Source organism: Schistocerca piceifrons, chromosome 2 (genome assembly GCF_021461385.2).
Source record: "Schistocerca piceifrons isolate TAMUIC-IGC-003096 chromosome 2, iqSchPice1.1, whole genome shotgun sequence".
Lineage (NCBI taxonomy): Eukaryota > Metazoa > Arthropoda > Insecta > Orthoptera > Acrididae > Schistocerca > Schistocerca piceifrons.
Window position 1 is genome coordinate 356,077,517 of NC_060139.1, and position 20,201 is coordinate 356,097,717.

General features: G+C 49.7%; 20 non-coding genes across 20 annotated transcripts; 7 read left to right on the forward strand and 13 right to left on the reverse strand.

Moving 5' to 3' along the window:
* Positions 1 to 1,012: 1,012 nt before the first annotated feature.
* On the reverse strand, positions 1,013 to 1,084 carry Trnap-cgg. The gene has a single exon. It is a non-coding gene; the product is annotated as a tRNA-Pro (tRNA).
* Positions 1,085 to 1,319: 235 nt separating this feature from the next.
* On the forward strand, positions 1,320 to 1,392 carry Trnav-uac. The gene has a single exon. It is a non-coding gene; the product is annotated as a tRNA-Val (tRNA).
* Positions 1,393 to 1,993: 601 nt separating this feature from the next.
* Trnap-ugg lies at positions 1,994 to 2,065 on the reverse strand. The gene has a single exon. It is a non-coding gene; the product is annotated as a tRNA-Pro (tRNA).
* Positions 2,066 to 3,705: 1,640 nt separating this feature from the next.
* Trnap-cgg lies at positions 3,706 to 3,777 on the reverse strand. Its single transcript has one exon. It is a non-coding gene; the product is annotated as a tRNA-Pro (tRNA).
* Positions 3,778 to 4,012: 235 nt separating this feature from the next.
* On the forward strand, positions 4,013 to 4,085 carry Trnav-uac. Its single transcript has one exon. It is a non-coding gene; the product is annotated as a tRNA-Val (tRNA).
* A 601-nt stretch (positions 4,086 to 4,686) lies between these two features.
* On the reverse strand, positions 4,687 to 4,758 carry Trnap-ugg. The gene has a single exon. It is a non-coding gene; the product is annotated as a tRNA-Pro (tRNA).
* Positions 4,759 to 6,396: 1,638 nt separating this feature from the next.
* Positions 6,397 to 6,468, reverse strand: Trnap-cgg. Its single transcript has one exon. It is a non-coding gene; the product is annotated as a tRNA-Pro (tRNA).
* A 235-nt stretch (positions 6,469 to 6,703) lies between these two features.
* On the forward strand, positions 6,704 to 6,776 carry Trnav-uac. The gene has a single exon. It is a non-coding gene; the product is annotated as a tRNA-Val (tRNA).
* Positions 6,777 to 7,377: 601 nt separating this feature from the next.
* Trnap-ugg lies at positions 7,378 to 7,449 on the reverse strand. The gene has a single exon. It is a non-coding gene; the product is annotated as a tRNA-Pro (tRNA).
* A 1,638-nt stretch (positions 7,450 to 9,087) lies between these two features.
* Trnap-cgg lies at positions 9,088 to 9,159 on the reverse strand. The gene has a single exon. It is a non-coding gene; the product is annotated as a tRNA-Pro (tRNA).
* Positions 9,160 to 9,394: 235 nt separating this feature from the next.
* Trnav-uac lies at positions 9,395 to 9,467 on the forward strand. The gene has a single exon. It is a non-coding gene; the product is annotated as a tRNA-Val (tRNA).
* A 601-nt stretch (positions 9,468 to 10,068) lies between these two features.
* Trnap-ugg lies at positions 10,069 to 10,140 on the reverse strand. Its single transcript has one exon. It is a non-coding gene; the product is annotated as a tRNA-Pro (tRNA).
* Positions 10,141 to 11,778: 1,638 nt separating this feature from the next.
* Positions 11,779 to 11,850, reverse strand: Trnap-cgg. The gene has a single exon. It is a non-coding gene; the product is annotated as a tRNA-Pro (tRNA).
* A 235-nt stretch (positions 11,851 to 12,085) lies between these two features.
* Positions 12,086 to 12,158, forward strand: Trnav-uac. The gene has a single exon. It is a non-coding gene; the product is annotated as a tRNA-Val (tRNA).
* Positions 12,159 to 12,759: 601 nt separating this feature from the next.
* Trnap-ugg lies at positions 12,760 to 12,831 on the reverse strand. The gene has a single exon. It is a non-coding gene; the product is annotated as a tRNA-Pro (tRNA).
* Positions 12,832 to 14,469: 1,638 nt separating this feature from the next.
* Positions 14,470 to 14,541, reverse strand: Trnap-cgg. Its single transcript has one exon. It is a non-coding gene; the product is annotated as a tRNA-Pro (tRNA).
* Positions 14,542 to 14,776: 235 nt separating this feature from the next.
* On the forward strand, positions 14,777 to 14,849 carry Trnav-uac. The gene has a single exon. It is a non-coding gene; the product is annotated as a tRNA-Val (tRNA).
* A 601-nt stretch (positions 14,850 to 15,450) lies between these two features.
* Trnap-ugg lies at positions 15,451 to 15,522 on the reverse strand. Its single transcript has one exon. It is a non-coding gene; the product is annotated as a tRNA-Pro (tRNA).
* A 3,629-nt stretch (positions 15,523 to 19,151) lies between these two features.
* Trnav-uac lies at positions 19,152 to 19,224 on the forward strand. The gene has a single exon. It is a non-coding gene; the product is annotated as a tRNA-Val (tRNA).
* Positions 19,225 to 19,825: 601 nt separating this feature from the next.
* Trnap-ugg lies at positions 19,826 to 19,897 on the reverse strand. Its single transcript has one exon. It is a non-coding gene; the product is annotated as a tRNA-Pro (tRNA).
* Between the last annotated feature and the right edge of the window lie 304 nt (positions 19,898 to 20,201).

Below are 20,201 nucleotides of genomic sequence, written 5' to 3' on the forward strand. Positions count from 1 at the left end.
TTCTGTAATCCAAGCTTCTGGGAGGCCGTTGTGTGGGAGAGATCTGGAAACAACTACAGATTCGACCGTTCCACGAGCTCAGGAACGGCCGCGATGCCTTTATCGAGCTCTGCAGATCGACAGATGATAGTGTGGAAATTTCGGCAAGCGGTGGCTAAGGGTTAAGAGAAGCCAAACGCACTAAACACAAGAAAGTCGGGAAACCGAAGCACACAACTCATAACGAAAAGATTGCGGAATGCAGTGCGAAAGCAAAACTTCGAGAAGACCAACTCTGAAGCCATCGGCGAGCTAGGAATTATTCCGCACAAGAAGCGATCATGTAGGAAGAGCGAGCCGAAGCTGTCGCTCGACCACACAATAAATTTTTGCTTAATCCCAATTTGCAGTACCGGTTCGACACTAGAATACTGCGCCTTGGTTCTTCCAAAAGCGATAGTAATAAGCACGTCCACTGCAGTGTCATTTGGGGTAGTGAGTCAGACATGGGGAGGATATGAGGCGGGTGGAATATGCAACGACAGGGGCATTGCAGGGCGGCCGCCGACTCCTTGGGCTGTGGCGCACCGGTGCCGGCGGCGGCCTGGCTGGGCTGCTGGTGCCTCCATGTAGAGCTGCCGCCGAGCCCAGGCACCGTGCCGCTAACGAAGCGATTGCCTTTGGTGACATCTTTTGCAATAACGACTGCGCGAATCGACTGTATCTCGTAAGGAAGGAAAGAGCAGCAGCTGCCGCCGAGCCCAGGCGCCGTGCCTAACACGCAGAAGGTCCCCGGCTCGATTGCGGGCGGAAACCCGTTTTCGTCGCACTCAGCAAGACACTTGCTACGATCTCTACTGTGACCATTTAAATCAACTTCAAACGTTCCATCAGCAGGGTGCACATGGCTCAAATGAAACATGAAACGGTTTCAGAACTGGTTGTCGGATTTTAGCGCTGACTTGGAGGCCTGGAAATGCGCGAAACAGCCGCCGCCATGCGATTTGTTACCGCACCGTTGTACAAAACGCAAGGGCTCGTCCGGGATTTGAACCCGGGACCTCCTGCACCCGAAGCAGGAATCATACCCCTAGACCAACGAGCCTATTCGTTTCGAAAACGCACTGCATGTGAATGACGCCACCTTTGATGGTCTCACCATGTAGGGCTGCAGCTCAGCCAGCGTTCTCCCTGTCTGTCGCGGTTGGATTGTTTCCATCGACGTCTTTTACTACAGGAACTTCACGAATCGGAGGGAGCTCGTAGCCGATGCCCTTGCTAACACAGAAGACAAACTGTTGCTATTACGAGTCTCCGGGTGGTACATGAAAAGAACCGTCGTTTCCGTGGTGTAGCGGTTATCACGTCTGCTTTACACGCAGAAGGTCCCCGGTTCGATCCCGGGCGGGAACACAACAATTTTAATCTATATTTCGGATTTCATTTCCGAGATGACCTCACGTCCGCGTATGCAGAGACAAGCAATGTCGTATGCTAGACGGATAGGGCGTCATTTTACGGTCAAATACTGTTGCTCTCTTATTGCACCGGTATTTGGTAACTGAGAACGCCCCTAGCTCCATTATGGCTGGCAAAATTTATAATCCGGTTCTTCTGGGCTACTTCAAGTGCGCTTGCTACTGGCTTTCCTGAGCTCACCCTACTCGCCTTGTCACAGCTCTGTCAAAGTGTGATGCTAACTAATAATGAGAAACTCTTAGCCACGCTCAATCTTACATGCCACCCCTTGGTTGTTGCCGTCGCTAGTAAGATGAGGGTAGACTGTCGCACAATTAAGCTGAATCTCCACTCACGGTGCACATATCCCGCAAAGACAACCTTGTTTTCCGTTGCATGCAAAATTACCGTCTGCTTTTCTACCGAATTCCACCTACGTACTTTACTGGTGCCGCATTCTTGTTATATCCACGTGCTATAACAGGCGTCTACTCTTCATTGAGGAGCTGCAACCGGGGCTGAGTTCCACCTACTCTTCAGCACGGTCAAAATGGCAGGGCTCGTCCGGGATTTGAACCCGGGACCTCCTGCACCCAAAGCAGGAATCATACCCCTAGACCAACGAGCCACCTGGCTGGAGCAGTCAAGTTAATCCCAAGTAGTGCGCCTCACAGGGAACACAAACTTTCACGTGAATTCGCAAGATAAACGCTTTCTGCAGGCAGCACTCACCACTCATGAGAAGAATATTAAAGGCAACGAATAAAAAGCGAAATAACTGCATCGAGCACTGCTTATGAACAGCCGGCAGTGCCTCAGTTTCGGTATGTGGTTTCTCAGGGTTAAGAGAAGGCGAATGCACTAAACAAAAGAACATCGGGAAACCAGGCACCAACTCGTAACGAAAAGATTGCACAATATACTGCAAGCAAAATTTCCAGAAGACGGATACTGAAGACGCCGCAGACAAAAGAATTATTCTATGCAGTAACGAATATCTAGGAAGCGTGAATTGCATGTGCTGCTCCACCACACAACTTCTTTTGATACTGTTTTACTTATTCTAAATTTTCATTACCTCATCGTCTCTAGAATACTGTGCGGTTATCACCTGGTTTCCAACAGCGATAGTAGTAAGTAAATCGACTACAAAGTCTTTCAAAGTAGGTCAGACACAAAAAAAAAAAATCGGAGCTGCGTGTAGCTCATGTCATTCTGCTTTCAATCGTGAATCTCCGGCTGGGAGTAGTGGCGTACTTCTGTAATCCAAGCTTCTGGGAGGCCGTTGTGTGGGAGAGATCTGGAAACAACTACAGATTCGACCGTTCCACGAGCTCAGGAACGGCCGCGATGCCTTCATCGAGCTCTGCAGATCGACAGATGATAGTGTGGAAATTTCGGCAAGCGGTGGCTAAGGGTTAAGAGAAGCCAAACGCACTAAACACAAGAAAGTCGGGAAACCGAAGCACACAACTCATAACGAAAAGATTGCGGAATGCAGTGCGAAAGCAAAACTTCGAGAAGACCAACTCTGAAGCCATCGGCGAGCTAGGAATTATTCCGCACAAGAAGCGATCATGTAGGAAGAGCGAGCCGAAGCTGTCGCTCGACCACACAATAAATTTTTGCTTAATCCCAATTTGCAGTACCGGTTCGACACTAGAATACTGCGCCTTGGTTCTTCCAAAAGCGATAGTAATAAGCACGTCCACTGCAGTGTCATTTGGGGTAGTGAGTCAGACATGGGGAGGATATGAGGCGGGTGGAATATGCAACGACAGGGGCATTGCAGGGCGGCCGCCGACTCCTTGGGCTGTGGCGCACCGGTGCCGGCGGCGGCCTGGCTGGGCTGCTGGTGCCTCCATGTAGAGCTGCCGCCGAGCCCAGGCACCGTGCCGCTAACGAAGCGATTGCCTTTGGTGACATCTTTTGCAATAACGACTGCGCGAATCGACTGTATCTCGTAAGGAAGGAAAGAGCAGCAGCTGCCGCCGAGCCCAGGCGCCGTGCCTAACACGCAGAAGGTCCCCGGCTCGATTGCGGGCGGAAACCCGTTTTCGTCGCACTCAGCAAGACACTTGCTACGATCTCTACTGTGACCATTTAAATCAACTTCAAACGTTCCATCAGCAGGGTGCACATGGCTCAAATGAAACATGAAACGGTTTCAGAACTGGTTGTCGGATTTTAGCGCTGACTTGGAGGCCTGGAAATGCGCGAAACAGCCGCCGCCATGCGATTTGTTACGCACCGTTGTACAAAACGCAAGGGCTCGTCTGGGATTTGAACCCGGGACCTCCTGCACCCGAAGCAGGAATCATACCCCTAGACCAACGAGCCTATTCGTTCCGAAAACGCACTGCATGTGAATGACGCCACCTTTGATGGTCTCACCATGTAGGGCTGCAGCTCAGCCAGCGTTCTCCCTGTCTGTCGCGGTTGGATTGTTTCCATCGACGTCTTTTACTACAGGAACTTCACGAATCGGAGGGAGCTCGTAGCCGATGCCCTTGCTAACACAGAAGACAAACTGTTGCTATTACGAGTCTCCGGGTGGTACATGAAAAGAACCGTCGTTTCCGTGGTGTAGAGGTTATCACGTCTGCTTTACACGCAGAAGGTCCCCGGTTCGATCCCGGGCGGGAACACAACAATTTTAATCTATATTTCGGATTTCATTTCCGAGATGACCTCACGTCCGCGTATGCAGAGACAAGCAATGTCGTATGCTAGACGGATAGGGCGTCATTTTACGGTCAAATACTGTTGCTCTCTTATTGCACCGGTATTTGGTAACTGAGAACGCCCCTAGCTCCATTATGGCTGGCAAAATTTATAATCCGGTTCTTCTGGGCTACTTCAAGTGCGCTTGCTACTGGCTTTCCTGAGCTCACCCTACTCGCCTTGTCACAGCTCTGTCAAAGTGTGATGCTAACTAATAATGAGAAACTCTTAGCCACGCTCAATCTTACATGCCACCCCTTGGTTGTTGCCGTCGCTAGTAAGATGAGGGTAGACTGTCGCACAATTAAGCTGAATCTCCACTCACGGTGCACATATCCCGCAAAGACAACCTTGTTTTCCGTTGCATGCAAAATTACCGTCTGCTTTTCTACCGAATTCCACCTACGTACTTTACTGGTGCCGCATTCTTGTTATATCCACGTGCTATAACAGGCGTCTACTCTTCATTGAGGAGCTGCAACCGGGGCTGAGTTCCACCTACTCTTCAGCACGGTCAAAATGGCAGGGCTCGTCCGGGATTTGAACCCGGGACCTCCTGCACCCAAAGCAGGAATCATACCCCTAGACCAACGAGCCACCTGGCTGGAGCAGTCAAGTTAATCCCAAGTAGTGCGCCTCACAGGGAACACAAACTTTCACGTGAATTCGCAAGATAAACGCTTTCTGCAGGCAGCACTCACCACTCATGAGAAGAATATTAAAGGCAACGAATAAAAAGCGAAATAACTGCATCGAGCACTGCTTATGAACAGCCGGCAGTGCCTCAGTTTCGGTATGTGGTTTCTCAGGGTTAAGAGAAGGCGAATGCACTAAACAAAAGAACATCGGGAAACCAGGCACCAACTCGTAACGAAAAGATTGCACAATATACTGCAAGCAAAATTTCCAGAAGACGGATACTGAAGACGCCGCAGACAAAAGAATTATTCTATGCAGTAACGAATATCTAGGAAGCGTGAATTGCATGTGCTGCTCCACCACACAACTTCTTTTGATACTGTTTTACTTATTCTAAATTTTCATTACCTCATCGTCTCTAGAATACTGTGCGGTTATCACCTGGTTTCCAACAGCGATAGTAGTAAGTAAATCGACTACAAAGTCTTTCAAAGTAGGTCAGACACAAAAAAAAAATCGGAGCTGCGTGTAGCTCATGTCATTCTGCTTTCAATCGTGAATCTCCGGCTGGGAGTAGTGGCGTACTTCTGTAATCCAAGCTTCTGGGAGGCCGTTGTGTGGGAGAGATCTGGAAACAACTACAGATTCGACCGTTCCACGAGCTCAGGAACGGCCGCGATGCCTTCATCGAGCTCTGCAGATCGACAGATGATAGTGTGGAAATTTCGGCAAGCGGTGGCTAAGGGTTAAGAGAAGCCAAACGCACTAAACACAAGAAAGTCGGGAAACCGAAGCACACAACTCATAACGAAAAGATTGCGGAATGCAGTGCGAAAGCAAAACTTCGAGAAGACCAACTCTGAAGCCATCGGCGAGCTAGGAATTATTCCGCACAAGAAGCGATCATGTAGGAAGAGCGAGCCGAAGCTGTCGCTCGACCACACAATAAATTTTTGCTTAATCCCAATTTGCAGTACCGGTTCGACACTAGAATACTGCGCCTTGGTTCTTCCAAAAGCGATAGTAATAAGCACGTCCACTGCAGTGTCATTTGGGGTAGTGAGTCAGACATGGGGAGGATATGAGGCGGGTGGAATATGCAACGACAGGGGCATTGCAGGGCGGCCGCCGACTCCTTGGGCTGTGGCGCACCGGTGCCGGCGGCGGCCTGGCTGGGCTGCTGGTGCCTCCATGTAGAGCTGCCACCGAGCCCAGGCACCGTGCCGCTAACGAAGCGATTGCCTTTGGTGACATCTTTTGCAATAACGACTGCGCGAATCGACGGTATCTCGTAAGGAAGGAAAGAGCAGCAGCTGCCGCCGAGCCCAGGCGCCGTGCCTAACACGCAGAAGGTCCCCGGCTCGATTGCGGGCGGAAACCCGTTTTCGTCGCACTCAGCAAGACACTTGCTACGATCTCTACTGTGACCATTTAAATCAACTTCAAACGTTCCATCAGCAGGGTGCACATGGCTCAAATGAAACATGAAACGGTTTCAGAACTGGTTGTCGGATTTTAGCGCTGACTTGGAGGCCTGGAAATGCGCGAAACAGCCGCCGCCATGCGATTTGTTACGCACCGTTGTACAAAACGCAAGGGCTCGTCTGGGATTTGAACCCGGGACCTCCTGCACCCGAAGCAGGAATCATACCCCTAGACCAACGAGCCTATTCGTTCCCAAAACGCACTGCATGTGAATGACGCCACCTTTGATGGTCTCACCATGTAGGGCTGCAGCTCAGCCAGCGTTCTCCCTGTCTGTCGCGGTTGGATTGTTTCCATCGACGTCTTTTACTACAGGAACTTCACGAATCGGAGGGAGCTCGTAGCCGATGCCCTTGCTAACACAGAAGACAAACTGTTGCTATTACGAGTCTCCGGGTGGTACATGAAAAGAACCGTCGTTTCCGTGGTGTAGCGGTTATCACGTCTGCTTTACACGCAGAAGGTCCCCGGTTCGATCCCGGGCGGGAACACAACAATTTTAATCTATATTTCGGATTTCATTTCCGAGATGACCTCACGTCCGCGTATGCAGAGACAAGCAATGTCGTATGCTAGACGGATAGGGCGTCATTTTACGGTCAAATACTGTTGCTCTCTTATTGCACCGGTATTTGGTAACTGAGAACGCCCCTAGCTCCATTATGGCTGGCAAAATTTATAATCCGGTTCTTCTGGGCTACTTCAAGTGCGCTTGCTACTGGCTTTCCTGAGCTCACCCTACTCGCCTTGTCACAGCTCTGTCAAAGTGTGATGCTAACTAATAATGAGAAACTCTTAGCCACGCTCAATCTTACATGCCACCCCTTGGTTGTTGCCGTCGCTAGTAAGATGAGGGTAGACTGTCGCACAATTAAGCTGAATCTCCACTCACGGTGCACATATCCCGCAAAGACAACCTTGTTTTCCGTTGCATGCAAAATTACCGTCTGCTTTTCTACCGAATTCCACCTACGTACTTTACTGGTGCCGCATTCTTGTTATATCCACGTGCTATAACAGGCGTCTACTCTTCATTGAGGAGCTGCAACCGGGGCTGAGTTCCACCTACTCTTCAGCACGGTCAAAATGGCAGGGCTCGTCCGGGATTTGAACCCGGGACCTCCTGCACCCAAAGCAGGAATCATACCCCTAGACCAACGAGCCACCTGGCTGGAGCAGTCAAGTTAATCCCAAGTAGTGCGCCTCACAGGGAACACAAACTTTCACGTGAATTCGCAAGATAAACGCTTTCTGCAGGCAGCACTCACCACTCATGAGAAGAATATTAAAGGCAACGAATAAAAAGCGAAATAACTGCATCGAGCACTGCTTATGAACAGCCGGCAGTGCCTCAGTTTCGGTATGTGGTTTCTCAGGGTTAAGAGAAGGCGAATGCACTAAACAAAAGAACATCGGGAAACCAGGCACCAACTCGTAACGAAAAGATTGCACAATATACTGCAAGCAAAATTTCCAGAAGACGGATACTGAAGACGCCGCAGACAAAAGAATTATTCTATGCAGTAACGAATATCTAGGAAGCGTGAATTGCATGTGCTGCTCCACCACACAACTTCTTTTGATACTGTTTTACTTATTCTAAATTTTCATTACCTCATCGTCTCTAGAATACTGTGCGGTTATCACCTGGTTTCCAACAGCGATAGTAGTAAGTAAATCGACTACAAAGTCTTTCAAAGTAGGTCAGACACAAAAAAAAAATCGGAGCTGCGTGTAGCTCATGTCATTCTGCTTTCAATCGTGAATCTCCGGCTGGGAGTAGTGGCGTACTTCTGTAATCCAAGCTTCTGGGAGGCCGTTGTGTGGGAGAGATCTGGAAACAACTACAGATTCGACCGTTCCACGAGCTCAGGAACGGCCGCGATGCCTTCATCGAGCTCTGCAGATCGACAGATGATAGTGTGGAAATTTCGGCAAGCGGTGGCTAAGGGTTAAGAGAAGCCAAACGCACTAAACACAAGAAAGTCGGGAAACCGAAGCACACAACTCATAACGAAAAGATTGCGGAATGCAGTGCGAAAGCAAAACTTCGAGAAGACCAACTCTGAAGCCATCGGCGAGCTAGGAATTATTCCGCACAAGAAGCGATCATGTAGGAAGAGCGAGCCGAAGCTGTCGCTCGACCACACAATAAATTTTTGCTTAATCCCAATTTGCAGTACCGGTTCGACACTAGAATACTGCGCCTTGGTTCTTCCAAAAGCGATAGTAATAAGCACGTCCACTGCAGTGTCATTTGGGGTAGTGAGTCAGACATGGGGAGGATATGAGGCGGGTGGAATATGCAACGACAGGGGCATTGCAGGGCGGCCGCCGACTCCTTGGGCTGTGGCGCACCGGTGCCGGCGGCGGCCTGGCTGGGCTGCTGGTGCCTCCATGTAGAGCTGCCACCGAGCCCAGGCACCGTGCCGCTAACGAAGCGATTGCCTTTGGTGACATCTTTTGCAATAACGACTGCGCGAATCGACGGTATCTCGTAAGGAAGGAAAGAGCAGCAGCTGCCGCCGAGCCCAGGCGCCGTGCCTAACACGCAGAAGGTCCCCGGCTCGATTGCGGGCGGAAACCCGTTTTCGTCGCACTCAGCAAGACACTTGCTACGATCTCTACTGTGACCATTTAAATCAACTTCAAACGTTCCATCAGCAGGGTGCACATGGCTCAAATGAAACATGAAACGGTTTCAGAACTGGTTGTCGGATTTTAGCGCTGACTTGGAGGCCTGGAAATGCGCGAAACAGCCGCCGCCATGCGATTTGTTACGCACCGTTGTACAAAACGCAAGGGCTCGTCCGGGATTTGAACCCGGGACCTCCTGCACCCGAAGCAGGAATCATACCCCTAGACCAACGAGCCTATTCGTTCCCAAAACGCACTGCATGTGAATGACGCCACCTTTGATGGTCTCACCATGTAGGGCTGCAGCTCAGCCAGCGTTCTCCCTGTCTGTCGCGGTTGGATTGTTTCCATCGACGTCTTTTACTACAGGAACTTCACGAATCGGAGGGAGCTCGTAGCCGATGCCCTTGCTAACACAGAAGACAAACTGTTGCTATTACGAGTCTCCGGGTGGTACATGAAAAGAACCGTCGTTTCCGTGGTGTAGCGGTTATCACGTCTGCTTTACACGCAGAAGGTCCCCGGTTCGATCCCGGGCGGGAACACAACAATTTTAATCTATATTTCGGATTTCATTTCCGAGATGACCTCACGTCCGCGTATGCAGAGACAAGCAATGTCGTATGCTAGACGGATAGGGCGTCATTTTACGGTCAAATACTGTTGCTCTCTTATTGCACCGGTATTTGGTAACTGAGAACGCCCCTAGCTCCATTATGGCTGGCAAAATTTATAATCCGGTTCTTCTGGGCTACTTCAAGTGCGCTTGCTACTGGCTTTCCTGAGCTCACCCTACTCGCCTTGTCACAGCTCTGTCAAAGTGTGATGCTAACTAATAATGAGAAACTCTTAGCCACGCTCAATCTTACATGCCACCCCTTGGTTGTTGCCGTCGCTAGTAAGATGAGGGTAGACTGTCGCACAATTAAGCTGAATCTCCACTCACGGTGCACATATCCCGCAAAGACAACCTTGTTTTCCGTTGCATGCAAAATTACCGTCTGCTTTTCTACCGAATTCCACCTACGTACTTTACTGGTGCCGCATTCTTGTTATATCCACGTGCTATAACAGGCGTCTACTCTTCATTGAGGAGCTGCAACCGGGGCTGAGTTCCACCTACTCTTCAGCACGGTCAAAATGGCAGGGCTCGTCCGGGATTTGAACCCGGGACCTCCTGCACCCAAAGCAGGAATCATACCCCTAGACCAACGAGCCACCTGGCTGGAGCAGTCAAGTTAATCCCAAGTAGTGCGCCTCACAGGGAACACAAACTTTCACGTGAATTCGCAAGATAAACGCTTTCTGCAGGCAGCACTCACCACTCATGAGAAGAATATTAAAGGCAACGAATAAAAAGCGAAATAACTGCATCGAGCACTGCTTATGAACAGCCGGCAGTGCCTCAGTTTCGGTATGTGGTTTCTCAGGGTTAAGAGAAGGCGAATGCACTAAACAAAAGAACATCGGGAAACCAGGCACCAACTCGTAACGAAAAGATTGCACAATATACTGCAAGCAAAATTTCCAGAAGACGGATACTGAAGACGCCGCAGACAAAAGAATTATTCTATGCAGTAACGAATATCTAGGAAGCGTGAATTGCATGTGCTGCTCCACCACACAACTTCTTTTGATACTGTTTTACTTATTCTAAATTTTCATTACCTCATCGTCTCTAGAATACTGTGCGGTTATCACCTGGTTTCCAACAGCGATAGTAGTAAGTAAATCGACTACAAAGTCTTTCAAAGTAGGTCAGACACAAAAAAAAAATCGGAGCTGCGTGTAGCTCATGTCATTCTGCTTTCAATCGTGAATCTCCGGCTGGGAGTAGTGGCGTACTTCTGTAATCCAAGCTTCTGGGAGGCCGTTGTGTGGGAGAGATCTGGAAACAACTACAGATTCGACCGTTCCACGAGCTCAGGAACGGCCGCGATGCCTTCATCGAGCTCTGCAGATCGACAGATGATAGTGTGGAAATTTCGGCAAGCGGTGGCTAAGGGTTAAGAGAAGCCAAACGCACTAAACACAAGAAAGTCGGGAAACCGAAGCACACAACTCATAACGAAAAGATTGCGGAATGCAGTGCGAAAGCAAAACTTCGAGAAGACCAACTCTGAAGCCATCGGCGAGCTAGGAATTATTCCGCACAAGAAGCGATCATGTAGGAAGAGCGAGCCGAAGCTGTCGCTCGACCACACAATAAATTTTTGCTTAATCCCAATTTGCAGTACCGGTTCGACACTAGAATACTGCGCCTTGGTTCTTCCAAAAGCGATAGTAATAAGCACGTCCACTGCAGTGTCATTTGGGGTAGTGAGTCAGACATGGGGAGGATATGAGGCGGGTGGAATATGCAACGACAGGGGCATTGCAGGGCGGCCGCCGACTCCTTGGGCTGTGGCGCACCGGTGCCGGCGGCGGCCTGGCTGGGCTGCTGGTGCCTCCATGTAGAGCTGCCACCGAGCCCAGGCACCGTGCCGCTAACGAAGCGATTGCCTTTGGTGACATCTTTTGCAATAACGACTGCGCGAATCGACGGTATCTCGTAAGGAAGGAAAGAGCAGCAGCTGCCGCCGAGCCCAGGCGCCGTGCCTAACACGCAGAAGGTCCCCGGCTCGATTGCGGGCGGAAACCCGTTTTCGTCGCACTCAGCAAGACACTTGCTACGATCTCTACTGTGACCATTTAAATCAACTTCAAACGTTCCATCAGCAGGGTGCACATGGCTCAAATGAAACATGAAACGGTTTCAGAACTGGTTGTCGGATTTTAGCGCTGACTTGGAGGCCTGGAAATGCGCGAAACAGCCGCCGCCATGCGATTTGTTACGCACCGTTGTACAAAACGCAAGGGCTCGTCTGGGATTTGAACCCGGGACCTCCTGCACCCGAAGCAGGAATCATACCCCTAGACCAACGAGCCTATTCGTTCCCAAAACGCACTGCATGTGAATGACGCCACCTTTGATGGTCTCACCATGTAGGGCTGCAGCTCAGCCAGCGTTCTCCCTGTCTGTCGCGGTTGGATTGTTTCCATCGACGTCTTTTACTACAGGAACTTCACGAATCGGAGGGAGCTCGTAGCCGATGCCCTTGCTAACACAGAAGACAAACTGTTGCTATTACGAGTCTCCGGGTGGTACATGAAAAGAACCGTCGTTTCCGTGGTGTAGCGGTTATCACGTCTGCTTTACACGCAGAAGGTCCCCGGTTCGATCCCGGGCGGGAACACAACAATTTTAATCTATATTTCGGATTTCATTTCCGAGATGACCTCACGTCCGCGTATGCAGAGACAAGCAATGTCGTATGCTAGACGGATAGGGCGTCATTTTACGGTCAAATACTGTTGCTCTCTTATTGCACCGGTATTTGGTAACTGAGAACGCCCCTAGCTCCATTATGGCTGGCAAAATTTATAATCCGGTTCTTCTGGGCTACTTCAAGTGCGCTTGCTACTGGCTTTCCTGAGCTCACCCTACTCGCCTTGTCACAGCTCTGTCAAAGTGTGATGCTAACTAATAATGAGAAACTCTTAGCCACGCTCAATCTTACATGCCACCCCTTGGTTGTTGCCGTCGCTAGTAAGATGAGGGTAGACTGTCGCACAATTAAGCTGAATCTCCACTCACGGTGCACATATCCCGCAAAGACAACCTTGTTTTCCGTTGCATGCAAAATTACCGTCTGCTTTTCTACCGAATTCCACCTACGTACTTTACTGGTGCCGCATTCTTGTTATATCCACGTGCTATAACAGGCGTCTACTCTTCATTGAGGAGCTGCAACCGGGGCTGAGTTCCACCTACTCTTCAGCACGGTCAAAATGGCAGGGCTCGTCCGGGATTTGAACCCGGGACCTCCTGCACCCAAAGCAGGAATCATACCCCTAGACCAACGAGCCACCTGGCTGGAGCAGTCAAGTTAATCCCAAGTAGTGCGCCTCACAGGGAACACAAACTTTCACGTGAATTCGCAAGATAAACGCTTTCTGCAGGCAGCACTCACCACTCATGAGAAGAATATTAAAGGCAACGAATAAAAAGCGAAATAACTGCATCGAGCACTGCTTATGAACAGCCGGCAGTGCCTCAGTTTCGGTATGTGGTTTCTCAGGGTTAAGAGAAGGCGAATGCACTAAACAAAAGAACATCGGGAAACCAGGCACCAACTCGTAACGAAAAGATTGCACAATATACTGCAAGCAAAATTTCCAGAAGACGGATACTGAAGACGCCGCAGACAAAAGAATTATTCTATGCAGTAACGAATATCTAGGAAGCGTGAATTGCATGTGCTGCTCCACCACACAACTTCTTTTGATACTGTTTTACTTATTCTAAATTTTCATTACCTCATCGTCTCTAGAATACTGTGCGGTTATCACCTGGTTTCCAACAGCGATAGTAGTAAGTAAATCGACTACAAAGTCTTTCAAAGTAGGTCAGACACAAAAAAAAAATCGGAGCTGCGTGTAGCTCATGTCATTCTGCTTTCAATCGTGAATCTCCGGCTGGGAGTAGTGGCGTACTTCTGTAATCCAAGCTTCTGGGAGGCCGTTGTGTGGGAGAGATCTGGAAACAACTACAGATTCGACCGTTCCACGAGCTCAGGAACGGCCGCGATGCCTTCATCGAGCTCTGCAGATCGACAGATGATAGTGTGGAAATTTCGGCAAGCGGTGGCTAAGGGTTAAGAGAAGCCAAACGCACTAAACACAAGAAAGTCGGGAAACCGAAGCACACAACTCATAACGAAAAGATTGCGGAATGCAGTGCGAAAGCAAAACTTCGAGAAGACCAACTCTGAAGCCATCGGCGAGCTAGGAATTATTCCGCACAAGAAGCGATCATGTAGGAAGAGCGAGCCGAAGCTGTCGCTCGACCACACAATAAATTTTTGCTTAATCCCAATTTGCAGTACCGGTTCGACACTAGAATACTGCGCCTTGGTTCTTCCAAAAGCGATAGTAATAAGCACGTCCACTGCAGTGTCATTTGGGGTAGTGAGTCAGACATGGGGAGGATATGAGGCGGGTGGAATATGCAACGACAGGGGCATTGCAGGGCGGCCGCCGACTCCTTGGGCTGTGGCGCACCGGTGCCGGCGGCGGCCTGGCTGGGCTGCTGGTGCCTCCATGTAGAGCTGCCACCGAGCCCAGGCACCGTGCCGCTAACGAAGCGATTGCCTTTGGTGACATCTTTTGCAATAACGACTGCGCGAATCGACGGTATCTCGTAAGGAAGGAAAGAGCAGCAGCTGCCGCCGAGCCCAGGCGCCGTGCCTAACACGCAGAAGGTCCCCGGCTCGATTGCGGGCGGAAACCCGTTTTCGTCGCACTCAGCAAGACACTTGCTACGATCTCTACTGTGACCATTTAAATCAACTTCAAACGTTCCATCAGCAGGGTGCACATGGCTCAAATGAAACATGAAACGGTTTCAGAACTGGTTGTCGGATTTTAGCGCTGACTTGGAGGCCTGGAAATGCGCGAAACAGCCGCCGCCATGCGATTTGTTACGCACCGTTGTACAAAACGCAAGGGCTCGTCTGGGATTTGAACCCGGGACCTCCTGCACCCGAAGCAGGAATCATACCCCTAGACCAACGAGCCTATTCGTTCCCAAAACGCACTGCATGTGAATGACGCCACCTTTGATGGTCTCACCATGTAGGGCTGCAGCTCAGCCAGCGTTCTCCCTGTCTGTCGCGGTTGGATTGTTTCCATCGACGTCTTTTACTACAGGAACTTCACGAATCGGAGGGAGCTCGTAGCCGATGCCCTTGCTAACACAGAAGACAAACTGTTGCTATTACGAGTCTCCGGGTGGTACATGAAAAGAACCGTCGTTTCCGTGGTGTAGCGGTTATCACGTCTGCTTTACACGCAGAAGGTCCCCGGTTCGATCCCGGGCGGGAACACAACAATTTTAATCTATATTTCGGATTTCATTTCCGAGATGACCTCACGTCCGCGTATGCAGAGACAAGCAATGTCGTATGCTAGACGGATAGGGCGTCATTTTACGGTCAAATACTGTTGCTCTCTTATTGCACCGGTATTTGGTAACTGAGAACGCCCCTAGCTCCATTATGGCTGGCAAAATTTATAATCCGGTTCTTCTGGGCTACTTCAAGTGCGCTTGCTACTGGCTTTCCTGAGCTCACCCTACTCGCCTTGTCACAGCTCTGTCAAAGTGTGATGCTAACTAATAATGAGAAACTCTTAGCCACGCTCAATCTTACATGCCACCCCTTGGTTGTTGCCGTCGCTAGTAAGATGAGGGTAGACTGTCGCACAATTAAGCTGAATCTCCACTCACGGTGCACATATCCCGCAAAGACAACCTTGTTTTCCGTTGCATGCAAAATTACCGTCTGCTTTTCTACCGAATTCCACCTACGTACTTTACTGGTGCCGCATTCTTGTTATATCCACGTGCTATAACAGGCGTCTACTCTTCATTGAGGAGCTGCAACCGGGGCTGAGTTCCACCTACTCTTCAGCACGGTCAAAATGGCAGGGCTCGTCCGGGATTTGAACCCGGGACCTCCTGCACCCAAAGCAGGAATCATACCCCTAGACCAACGAGCCACCTGGCTGGAGCAGTCAAGTTAATCCCAAGTAGTGCGCCTCACAGGGAACACAAACTTTCACGTGAATTCGCAAGATAAACGCTTTCTGCAGGCAGCACTCACCACTCATGAGAAGAATATTAAAGGCAACGAATAAAAAGCGAAATAACTGCATCGAGCACTGCTTATGAACAGCCGGCAGTGCCTCAGTTTCGGTATGTGGTTTCTCAGGGTTAAGAGAAGGCGAATGCACTAAACAAAAGAACATCGGGAAACCAGGCACCAACTCGTAACGAAAAGATTGCACAATATACTGCAAGCAAAATTTCCAGAAGACGGATACTGAAGACGCCGCAGACAAAAGAATTATTCTATGCAGTAACGAATATCTAGGAAGCGTGAATTGCATGTGCTGCTCCACCACACAACTTCTTTTGATACTGTTTTACTTATTCTAAATTTTCATTACCTCATCGTCTCTAGAATACTGTGCGGTTATCACCTGGTTTCCAACAGCGATAGTAGTAAGTAAATCGACTACAAAGTCTTTCAAAGTAGGTCAGACACAAAAAAAAAAATCGGAGCTGCGTGTAGCTCATGTCATTCTGCTTTCAATCGTGAATCTCCGGCTGGGAGTAGTGGCGTACTTCTGTAATCCAAGCTTCTGGGAGGCCGTTGTGTGGGAGAGATCTGGAAACAACTACAGATTCGACCGTTCCACGAGCTCAGGAACGGCCGCGATGCCTTCATCGAGCTCTGCAGATCGACAGATGATAGTGTGGAAATTTCGGCAAGCGGTGGCTAAGGGTTAAGAGAAGCCAAACGCACTAAACACAAGAAAGTCGGGAAACCGAAGCACACAACTCATAACGAAAAGATTGCGGAATGCAGTGCGAAAGCAAAACTTCGAGAAGACCAACTCTGAAGCCATCGGCGAGCTAGGAATTATTCCGCACAAGAAGCGATCATGTAGGAAGAGCGAGCCGAAGCTGTCGCTCGACCACACAATAAATTTTTGCTTAATCCCAATTTGCAGTACCGGTTCGACACTAGAATACTGCGCCTTGGTTCTTCCAAAAGCGATAGTAATAAGCACGTCCACTGCAGTGTCATTTGGGGTAGTGAGTCAGACATGGGGAGGATATGAGGCGGGTGGAATATGCAACGACAGGGGCATTGCAGGGCGGCCGCCGACTCCTTGGGCTGTGGCGCACCGGTGCCGGCGGCGGCCTGGCTGGGCTGCTGGTGCCTCCATGTAGAGCTGCCACCGAGCCCAGGCACCGTGCCGCTAACGAAGCGATTGCCTTTGGTGACATCTTTTGCAATAACGACTGCGCGAATCGACGGTATCTCGTAAGGAAGGAAAGAGCAGCAGCTGCCGCCGAGCCCAGGCGCCGTGCCTAACACGCAGAAGGTCCCCGGCTCGATTGCGGGCGGAAACCCGTTTTCGTCGCACTCAGCAAGACACTTGCTACGATCTCTACTGTGACCATTTAAATCAACTTCAAACGTTCCATCAGCAGGGTGCACATGGCTCAAATGAAACATGAAACGGTTTCAGAACTGGTTGTCGGATTTTAGCGCTGACTTGGAGGCCTGGAAATGCGCGAAACAGCCGCCGCCATGCGATTTGTTACCGCACCGTTGTACAAAACGCAAGGGCTCGTCCGGGATTTGAACCCGGGACCTCCTGCACCCGAAGCAGGAATCATACCCCTTTTTTTTTTTTTTTTTTTTTTTTTTTTTTGAAGCAGACACTCTACCACTCGAACGAATATATATATTGAAAAAAATATTAAAGAATATCCACCACACAGCCACTTCAAAAGAAGTACAGTACTGAAATTAAAATCCTAAAACATGACTATATAATGTAGACTGCTTACTGAAATAAAGGTTAAAACACGAAAACTTCAGTCCTGGTGTAGAGAAGAAACATACATAAAGGCGGCAAAATCAGAAACAGTATAAAAGAAAATGGCTCACACAGGTGACCTTAGCCAACACCCTCTCTTTCAAATGTCAGGCTAAGCATATTGGCAAAATCATCTCGGAGGCCTGGCAATCGCAAGCGCTGCCAGTAAGCAGTAAGCATGTACTGCCGAAACACTAGGTGTCCATCCTCTTCATGACAACTGTTGACAAAATGTACGAAATGGCCAATCAACCACATGACGGTATGGAGCTTCGTCCGCGGAAAAAAGGAAGAATCGGGCCGGACGATGATGTCAATAGTATAAGCGGCTTCAGCAGACCTAGTGACAAAAGCAAGTTGTTTCCTGAGCCAACGCCAATTAGCAAGGTGCCCACAGCAGGTGAATCGATGTTCAAGGGTATCCAGGAGACCACACCGAGTACAGGTGTCCGTGTCAGAAAGACCAATACGGTGCAGTCGTACATTGGTGGGAACCAAATTATTTATTACCCTATACCACGTGGACGCCACGGCCATAGAGTGGATCGGCAGACTAACGTTCTTCCAGACGTTCCTCCAGGACACGGATGGAGACGCCAGTTCTATTGGATTGGGACTGGCCAGCCCCTCCCAGCGGGCAATTAAGCTCTTGGTCGTTGGCACCGGTCGCCGCAAGAAGACGTCACCGAGGTAACTCACCGCAATGTAAAATTCCCGAATGTGTTTCAACTTAAAATTTAGGCGTCCGACATCGACAGGTGGAGCAAGGCTCACCGGACGCACAACAGTAAAAAGCCTGGATGTAATTGAAGTCACTTCTTGCGTAACAATTAGAGTCGTTCGGCGGACGTACAAAGCAGACGCCTTGCGAGTAATGTCAGAGAGGCCCAAGCCTCCGGAGAGACGCGGTTTCGTCATTACCTCGTAACGTAACTTGAATAGATGGCCCTTCCATATAAACCTGCTAGACAATTGGCGCAACCTTTTCGCCACCATCATGGGAAGTGGGAACAGCTGAGCAACATAATAAGCTTTACATAGGACGTAGGTGTCTAAAATTCTGACTTTTTGCAAAATGGTAGCAGAGCGCTGCTCATGGACCATCAGAGCCCCCTGTATCTTCTCGGTGACAGATTTCCAATTGAGAGCCGCCATTTTTAGAGGACACCGATCAATGATAATCCCCAAGGACGTATGGCGATCGACAAAAGTGGCCCAAGGGACGTCAGCATCGCGAAATCCTCGAATATCAAGGAACTTACATTTACCCTGATTGAGACGCGCTCCAGAGACACGACAGTATGCATCAACTGCCCCTTTCAACAACGGAATATCATCTCGTTGACGGAGGAGAACAACGACATCATCCGCATATGGCTTAACCGAGAGCTTCCCACCAGAGAGGGACATACCCTGAAGCTTGAGAGCAATAGTCCGAAGCAGCGGTTCCAGGGACAAAACGAATAAAGAGAGCGGACTACCCCTAGACCAACGAGCCTATTCGTTCCGAAAACGCACTGCATGTGAATGACGCCACCTTTGATGGTCTCACCATGTAGGGCTGCAGCTCAGCCAGCGTTCTCCCTGTCTGTCGCGGTTGGATTGTTTCCATCGACGTCTTTTACTACAGGAACTTCACGAATCGGAGGGAGCTCGTAGCCGATGCCCTTGCTAACACAGAAGACAAACTGTTGCTATTACGAGTCTCCGGGTGGTACATGAAAAGAACCGTCGTTTCCGTGGTGTAGCGGTTATCACGTCTGCTTTACACGCAGAAGGTCCCCGGTTCGATCCCGGGCGGGAACACAACAATTTTAATCTATATTTCGGATTTCATTTCCGAGATGACCTCACGTCCGCGTATGCAGAGACAAGCAATGTCGTATGCTAGACGGATAGGGCGTCATTTTACGGTCAAATACTGTTGCTCTCTTATTGCACCGGTATTTGGTAACTGAGAACGCCCCTAGCTCCATTATGGCTGGCAAAATTTATAATCCGGTTCTTCTGGGCTACTTCAAGTGCGCTTGCTACTGGCTTTCCTGAGCTCACCCTACTCGCCTTGTCACAGCTCTGTCAAAGTGTGATGCTAACTAATAATGAGAAACTCTTAGCCACGCTCAATCTTACATGCCACCCCTTGGTTGTTGCCGTCGCTAGTAAGATGAGGGTAGACTGTCGCACAATTAAGCTGAATCTCCACTCACGGTGCACATATCCCGCAAAGACAACCTTGTTTTCCGTTGCATGCAAAATTACCGTCTGCTTTTCTACCGAATTCCACCTACGTACTTTACTGGTGCCGCATTCTTGTTATATCCACGTGCTATAACAGGCGTCTACTCTTCATTGAGGAGCTGCAACCGGGGCTGAGTTCCACCTACTCTTCAGCACGGTCAAAATGGCAGGGCTCGTCCGGGATTTAAACCCGGGACCTCCTGCACCCAAAGCAGGAATCATACCCCTAGACCAACGAGCCACCTGGCTGGAGCAGTCAAGTTAATCCCAAGTAGTGCGCCTCACAGGGAACACAAACTTTCACGTGAATTCGCAAGATAAACGCTTTCTGCAGGCAGCACTCACCACTCATGAGAAGAATATTAAAGGCAACGAATAAAAAGCGAAATAACTGCATCGAGCACTGCTTATGAACAGCCGGCAGTGCCTCAGTTTCGGTATGTGGTTTCTCAGGGTTAAGAGAAGGCGAATGCACTAAACAAAAGAACATCGGGAAACCAGGCACCAACTCGTAACGAAAAGATTGCACAATATACTGCAAGCAA